Genomic DNA, 9,150 nt, shown 5'->3' with positions numbered 1-9,150 from the left:
TCCCAGCCCCAGCCGTGGGGTGCTGCCTCCTGGGGCTGGCTGGACTCAGTGGTCCTCGCCAGGTCTGTGTTCCTGTGAGTGCAGTTGTCCTCATCTGAAGGGGAAAAGAAAGTGTTAAACGTGTCACAGGTTGGAGAGGCACAGCAGGTGATGCTTTAGCCTGTGGGCCCACGCCAGCCAGAGCCCAGTGAGGGTTCACTTACCTGGCAGGCCAGAGCAGGTAAACTGAACTGAAGGCACACAGAGACAGAGTGACGAAAGTAGGGCAACATCCACACGCAAAGCCTGAGCAGCTTAACTTACACTAATGAAAAAAGGGATTTGAATTGCTAAGACCTGCTGCATTGAACTGAGATGAAAATATAACTCTAAGTATATATTTCTGGGCTGCAAGAGGACTAGTAGAGAGGAGAAATGATATCCATCTTACTCCTGTCCTGGAGGATTTGTTCGTCCCCTTTTTAAATAACACAGATCTTATTTTCAGTCTAAATCATTCCTTTTTTTGTGTGTAAACTCAAGAACAATTGGAAATCTGGTTCCAGGTTCATGAGTGAGATGTATGTATGTACAAACACCTTTTCACACAAGCATACACATACTTACCACCCTGCCCCCCTATATTTCTCTGCCTCCAAATAGCTGTGTTTCATTATGCACCCTCACAGAAAATGATGGCAAACAACTACACAGAAAAATCCCCCCCCAATCAAGCCTAGTATAGGCTGTTTCTAAGACATAAATATAAAAGAGATATTACATTTCAAATTCTCAATTAATCAAATGCTGAATATGAAAAGGCTCAAATGTATATGAAAAAATACTCAAATTTGTAGCAATGTAAATAAAACCAGAAAAACTTGTTGTTACTTTGTTCCTAAGTACCACAGAAGAATCTGCCGTTTTTGTGTAATGGAACAGCATGGAATAATAAAACTTTGAATTTCAGGAGCCTGTTTCTATGTGAGTGTTCTCATTTCACAACCAAGTCAGATTAGCTCCAGATCCTCACTAGAGTGGCAGTCATGTAGGTTCATTCTCATTTTATGGATGAAATTATTTAAGAGGAAACATTGTGATTTGCCTGATGCAATGCAGAAGAGTATTGTCTGAAGAAGAAATGGGACCCAGGTCTGTGGCCATCTAGTTGTGTGCATTAACCTCTAGGCTTTCCAGCAGTGTGATGCATACCAGAAAATTAATTTGCTACCTATTCTGTTTTTTTTTCAGTCCCAGGATAATGGTAATACTTCAAAAAGAAATTAGTGTTATTTGTATTAGATGGGAGGAGGTATTTTAAGCCGATGTATGGTTCATTTGTTTCCTCTGGGGCAAATTCTGCCTGTGCTTTCCAGTGCACGGTTTATGCTGTCATCAGTAGCACTTCTCTGGGTACAGCTGTCTGGACTGGCAGAGTGATGAGGGGCAGGGAGACAAAATCCAGAGGTTTACCTGTTCACTTCATGAAATGAAGGTATACCCAATCCCTTGCCCCTACTTCTGGCCTCCCTTGAGGGCCCTTCTAAGTATCAGCACTACACCTAAAAGACATTTATTCGTTCTCCTTCATTTGAGCTGTGGCAAATCTTGTGGAAACTGTCATATTATCCTTGAAGAAAATTAAGGATCTCCTGGGAAATTCAGACTTTTATGATTCTAATCTACCTTTCTCACCCCCTACTTAAAAAAAAAAAGTTTGTTTTTGTTTTTAACACGTTGACTAAAATGTGCTAAAATGCAGATAAACCTTCTCTCTCAGCAGTCAGTGACACTGAGCTATGTGTAGTCTGTAGCAAGTATGTACCTAAAAGCACGTTTCATACTATTTCCCTTCTCTTTTTGGCACAACATGGAATTTAATGATACATATGCTAGAGCCAAACTACAATAGTTTTGACAGCTGTGGGGGAAGGATGGTCAGCGTTGTGGCTGAACTCCTCACCCGTTCCCGTGGGGGAGAGGGTGCCTTGCAACTAGGCAGATGGCTCCTACAGAAGGTCAGCAGAAATGTTCATGCATACCCTACTTAGTTTTGCAGGGTATTCATTGATTCAAACTGCTTATGAGTCTCTCTCCACCCTTTTAACAGGAATTTTATCATGTTTTTAAATCTTTGCCAATTTCAATGTGGCTGATTTAATTTCACAGAAAAAAAGTGTGGGAGCAGCGGTCTTGGTTCCCCTGAATAAACGCTGGACTATGTGCTACATGTGTTTGACGATGTCAGCTGTGAGCTCTGTAAGTATGAAGTCCTGCCAGGCAAGACAAAAATCTTTTGTCAATGAAAGGGGTACATGATCTGCTTCTCAGCTGTGTCTTTTCTAAACAGCTACCTGAGGTTTAAGATAAATATTCAACATAGTTATTTAAAAGAAAAAAATAAAAACTAGAACACTTTCTTTCATGCATTGAACATTAGTGGCAAATCATAGAGAGCAGGGATCAGTCCTCACGGCATGTCCCAAGACAGTCTAGAAATGTAGTAGTGCAGTGAAAGGATTTCTAAAGAGGCAAAGAATTTAATAATACTTTGGCTGTAATATACTTTGTACCTTCTGAGTCAGTCCCTTGCAGTGAAGCTGCCAGATTAACTCCTGAGGCAACTGGGTGCAACTTTGCTGGGTTAACAAAGCTGTGCCCTGCTTCCCCAGGAACAGTCAGTCCAAGCATGGGATTGTGAAGACGGTTATGTTGAACTGGGATCCTTATTCTCAGCCAATGTCTTGTTGTTCCCGGGTATCTTCATACTGAAAAGTGTGAAGAAATTCAACTGACGACTAGCCAAATGCCAGCGGCTTAAAAGTTCATGGATTTAGTAGCTCTCCATGAATTCAGTCAGTCTGCTCCATTTTCAACTCCTATAGATGTTGAATTTGAATTTTGGTATTTCTGATACCATTTCAAGGTGATCTCAGCCTTGTGTGGGTAAGCTGATATAGTTACCTGGTACTGTTGGCCTTGCACTATCCCACTCCCCAAAACATCCCTAGTGCACACCCCCAGCTTTCTGTGAAATTTGGCTGTTTCTCATGTAACTCCTCCTTAACCACCTGTGAATTCCTCACAGCACCACCTGTAAATCTGTCAGCTTCTCACCCTGTGACTTGTCAGGTCCAGCAATTTCTTGTACCATGTCTGCTAGTTTCTCATGTCATCTTCTGTTAGGCCCGCAGCCCTGGCAGTCAGCATCACAACCTCAGCCTGCTGCTGCTGTGGGAGAGAAATGTATGTATTCTGCTAGGACTAAACAATAGTAACTACACTATACAAAAAGTAAAAATAATGAAGTTTATGGATTGAATGTGATATCCTTTTCTCATGCTGCTTAGTTCCTGATCACTTACAGAGTGAGTTAAGTGAGAGAAGAGGATGTACCATCTGGTCCCATACAAAGGTAAAGCCTTCAGTTAAATAAGAGCTTGAAGGCGACATAAAGATGTTTGTGACCAGCCTAAGGAACTGGAAGCCACTGCAGGAAGCTGCTTCAGTGGATGATGTGTTCAGATCTCACAAAACAGAACTTGGAGTTGAGAAAATTATAGTTGAGGAGAAATGTCTTTGAATGAGGAGCAAGAGAAAACTAAATCAAACCGCAATGATTGCAGGAGCCATAGATAAGATTATATATATTAGATTTAGATAGATCCTCAGAGGAAAATCAAAACACCTCAGTGTAAAAAAATCAGCTACATTAACAAAGTAGATAGGCTTGCAAGTGCATAGGTCTTTTTATATGCAATTTTGGAAAACCAAGGTATGCATATATGATTTGTTGCACTCTTGTTGTAGAAGGCTTTATCTCATTTTTATGATTTTAGGATTAATAAACATTATCCAAGTCAAGCATAAAATGAGCAGCACCTCATTCAGCACATTCACTGGAATTTCCAGTGTATTTATCATTTTCTGCTGGGAGCATGGTTATAGCAATGATTAGAAAACAATATGGCAGGAAAATCTTGATGTTAAATATTTGAGTTATGTATCACAGATTGTCTCAAATTCTCTGACTTTTTAGATTTAACTCTTCTCAAAGTTTTCCTGAAGCTTTTGGCACATTTTCTGCAAAATGTGTACAAGAAAGAAGATTCATGGAGGACTCTAGCCTTCTGTTATTGTTTAAACAGTGATGCTTAAGGTTTAAATTTACAGGGAACAAATCATTCTGCATCAAAACTAAGGTGTTGCATATTTATTTACAGACCAAGCTCCAGTAGTAATGTGTATTTGTCATGGAAACTGATTTGAATTTAATTCTAAACCCTGTTTTGCACCAGGAGAATGTGAGTTTCATTTTACTCGTCTCTGTTTTCAATTATAATTTGACAAAAGAAATAACCGCATTACCTATTTGATTTGCCAGAACTTTATCCCAGCACCACCTGTTGAGCCCTCGGCACTCGAATCCTGACATAGAGCAGAGAACAAAATTATGCAATTGGCACACTAACCAGCAAGGATGCCAACAAAAGCATAATATAGCCTTTGTACTTGAAGAAGTACAACAATATATATATTAAGCTACCAACTGCAAAGGTTTAAGCAAGCCACATTTAATTATACATGAACATATCTTTCCAACAAATAACTCAGTAGAAAAATGGTATGGAAGTTGGAAAGGACCCATTTTGTATGGTTTGCTTTGGTAAATATTGCAAGCTTAAAATAAATAAAAAGTTTCACAATATCATAGTAGATTTACATTAGACATGGCAAGAAGATAGCCAGCTAGTTTATACAAATAGATGGGTTCAACACTATCAGCTTCCCTGTTTAAACAAAATGCCCCATGTTCATTTCTTGCGGGGGAACCGATCTAGGGCAGCACTGGTCTGCCAGGAAGGTGGAAGAGGGTCCCAGCACTAGTCCGGATAAAAACCTCTCCTCTGCAAGTAACTGGGACCAAAGTAGTAGGGATCAACCGTGCCTCTGAGATGTGTGTCTTGAAGCAGCATTTTGCCACAAAAGTAATCACAACTGCTTTCCTGGCTCTGCTGACCTGGGATCTGCACAGAAGAGGGGACAGAAGTTGAAGGGAGATAGGACAGATCAGTAGGGATGAGGCAAAACCTCTGCTCCCCAGTTCTGCAGAGGTCAGATGCAGTCTGCACAGGGGCTGTGAACTCATGGGGGATTTGCACACTGGGAAGGACTACCAGTGGTTCTAGCAGTGATGCTAGAGTTTCCAGAGTTTGTCCAAAAATATGAGTTAAATCACGGTAAGCTTTTTAAGGGACTGTTTTTAAATACTGGTGACAATGACAATGTACAGATTTTTATCATCTCCCCAATAAGCCTAAGAGAGAATTAAATCTGGAAACTTGATTATAGCATTGCTAATTCAAAGAGACTGTGGGTCAGAAAAATTACATTAGATATAAACCGAGGATTGTGATCCAAGGTAAGGAGGAAAAAAGGAATGAAATTTTACTCCTGCTCATCCAGAAATTGCCACAACTGCTCTCAGATCCAAGGATGAGGGCAGGGTAAGGCAGAAAGAGCTAACTGACCCACAAGGAAGGAAAAACCAGTTTGGGAAATACAAGGAGAGGTTAATTGCCAGTGTTGCAAAAATTCTCCTGAATGGTTTGTACAGGGCTGAGCACATAGGTTCTGATGCTGGCTAAGGCTTTCGCCAATATTTTCATGTGAAGCATAAAAAACCTACCATTAAAACTTTGGATAAGGAACCAAAATTCTGTAGGTTAAATGAAATATCTAGAAAATCTTTTAGAGACAATGAAGTACAGCTTTAAAATAGCTTGGGAAAAAAACCAACTAATTTTGTAAACAAGGAAACAAACCAGCTGTAAATCACAGAGTAACCAAAAGATTTTACTTACTGTGCTAACTATTGCACTCCGAGCTACTTAACTAATTATTGCTGCTGTAGGCTTGTACAAGCCTAAATGGAGGAAGTACCTCTTGGCACCTGTTAGGTGCCACCAGATACAAAGTTCTGATACATGATTCCTGAGCAGTATATATGCAATCCAGAAAATTTAGTGAGTAAGTCCTCTGATGATAGAAAGTGGAACATTTCAAATTGTATCCAGAAAAATGGAGAATAGTTTTGCTTGTGGATTGCTTTACCAATGCATTGCAGCAGCTGGCATTCAGGAGAGGTTGCAGAATCTCTGTCTTCAGAGGGTTCAACTCAACTGGACACAGCCATGAGCAACCTAATGTAATGAGACCTGCTTTGAGAAGGGGTTGGACTAGATGATCTCCAGAGGTTCCTTCCAGCCTGAGTTATCTATGATTCTAAAAGTGACCTAAAGAAATCAGAAATCTAGTCCTTACAGTTGTTATAAAATTAAATTTTACTGAAGTGCATTTTTTTGTCTAATTTGTTTAAAGGCTGGAATGATGTATTTAATATTTATAATTGTTTATAAATTATATTTGTGCAATTATATATGTGTGTTGTGGTTTAACCCCAGCCACCAACTAAGCACCATGCAGCCACTCACTCCCCCCCCCCCCAAGTGGGATGGGGGAGAAAATCGGGAAAAGAAGTAAAACTCGTGGGTTGAGATAAGAACGGTTTAATAGAACAGAAAAGAAGAAACTAATAATGATAACGATAACACTAATAAAATGACAACAGTAATAATAAAAGGATTGGAATGTACAAATGATGCGCAGTGCAATTGCTCACCACCCGCCAATCGACACCCAGCTAGTCCCCCGAGCGGCGATTCCCCGCCCCCACTTCCCAGTTCCTATACTAGATGTGACGTCACATGGTATGGAATACACCGTTGGCCAGTTTGGGTCAGGTGCCCCGGCTGTGTCCTGTGCCAACTTCTTGTGCCCCTCCAGCTTTCTTGCTGGCTGGGCATGAGAAGCTGAAAAATCCTTGACTTTAGACTAAACACTACTTAGCAACAACTGAAAACATCAGTGTTATCAACATTCTTTGCATACTGAACTCAAAACATAGCACTGTACCAGGTACTATGAAAACAATTAACTCTATCCCAGCTGAAACCAGGAAAATATAAATGTACTTTTATTATTTATTTACTTTTTGTTTAAGGGATTGATTAAATAGAAGTAAAATCTGTAAATGGTCCAGTAAGAATACTGGGTGCCTGTGGTGTAATCCCAATGAGCCAATGAGAGTGCTTGCTTGCTTTAAACTCTAAAATGGTGGCTTGAAACTTACCTCAATATCCTTAATTTTTCTGTGCAGAAAATGTAAAGTGACAATTGTTAATGAGAAAAAATTTCCTTCAAATTTGTAACAGAAACTGTAAAACACTTGCTAAGAGATAGACCACATTTAGGAAAGCCAAATCTAGTTGATCTCTCCTTCTCAACTGCAAATATCCTTTGTGGTAACCACATTTCATTCAGGAAAATAAGACTAGAGGAAGTACATGTATGGCAGATAGTATGGCATCATCCACTTCTAGATTTCTCAGATGTCTAACAGCCAAGAAAATGTTCCAGCATTTTAATTTCTTTCAGATAGCTGATCCCATGTAATCTTTCCTCTAGATGAAGACTTCAGATGAAGTAGCTGGATAGTGTTCGAATAGGGCATTAAATAAGTCTCCTATAATAGAATCCATCATTTTCTCCTAATTTTTCCCTTGTTCAAAATAACTACAAATTCTTAAATTGTAACGTGGAGCTTTGAGTTTTAAAATCACAAACTAGTAAGAAAACTCATTCCAGAAATGCACTGCATTGTTTACTGCCTTTCACAGTATCTCCAAACATACCTAATATTTTTGCTGCCTTTCAAATAGCCTTGCAAAGACACTGAAAATACTGGAACACTTCCTTGCCCATCAGACATGCAAGGAAACTGGTGGATTGATGAGCAGTCCGAGACCTCTACAAGTGTCTTTTTTTCATGCTTGACTGTGCTTTCAGTAATTTAATGAACCCACCCTGAATATTTAAGGCTAGCATTTCATCTTGAAATTAAACTTTTTGCATGTAAAACAGCCATGAAAATTGTAAAGATTTAAAGGTAGATTACAGTGAGCTGTACAAAAGGCAGCACCTTTTCAGGCAGTCTTTGAAGTCTGCTTGGAGGAACCCATATGCCTCAGATACTGCTCAGCTCCACTGTCATTCAACAGGTAATTGCTATTAGTCCCTTGTATCATCATATAAAGTGGGATTCACTACTGAATTTAATTCCATTTAAATCTGGACCATTTGGGAAGAATTAATAATTCTGGAATTAAATGTCACTGGTTCTTACATTAGTTTAGTATTTTGTGTCTGCAGCACTGCTCCAAGCGAGTGCCCCCAGGTCACATCACATTGCTTTTATTGTTTGAGTATTCTGATAGCACACACATCTCCTCTAGCAGAAACCAGCGACCCTGGGGATCCTTTCACTTTAAGCTTGAGTTTACCTGTCACTGAAGGTGACTGAGGTCAGCTGGCTTAAAATGACTGATCTATAACCCACACTTCCGAAAGGGATAAATTAAATTCGATGACAGAGTCTCATAAATTCCCAGGGAGATCTTAGTATTATAAAAATAGACTTGACACCACTCCAAAGTCTAGCCTCTGCCTTGACAAAGAGGAATCAAAATCAGCTTTGGTGCAGATCCTCCACAGAATATACTTCTGAAGGTGCTACTGAGCACTCTGTGCCTTCCTTATCTTGTGGAAAGTTTCATTGATTCCCCCTACCAGCTTTCACTGATAGTGAGGTACCACAGCTGACTAGAAGTGGGCGAGAAAAAGAACAAAATATGTTTTCATACTTCCCCATATCTCCTGCTTTACATCATTATTTGTGAAGAGACTTCTGTAAAACTGGGCTCAGGGTGATCAATGCCCGCCACAGCTAAGTGTTTCTATAGAAAAATCCTACCATATTGAATAGAATTCTACAGAAACAACTCTAGGAGCTTAATGTATTTGTAGAATTAATATCTTGGTATAATTTGTTGAACCACCTATTAAAGATCTACATCAAGAATAATATTCGCTATTGCAGTCTGTGGAGTTTTTGCTGGAACTCGTCCAGTTCTGCTTCCTGCCCATCATAATCACATCGTTCCTGCTGCAACCCCAGGCTTTCACTGTTCTGGAAACTGGTTGAGATTTACCCAGTACTGCTTCCCAACACAAAGTGATTTCCTGTCTCGAATGACTAAACTGTTGCATTGA

This window comes from Harpia harpyja, chromosome 11 (assembly GCF_026419915.1).
Source record: "Harpia harpyja isolate bHarHar1 chromosome 11, bHarHar1 primary haplotype, whole genome shotgun sequence".
NCBI lineage: Eukaryota > Metazoa > Chordata > Aves > Accipitriformes > Accipitridae > Harpia > Harpia harpyja.
The sequence above is the reverse complement of the archived record's forward strand: the minus strand, read 5'-3'. Positions refer to the sequence as shown.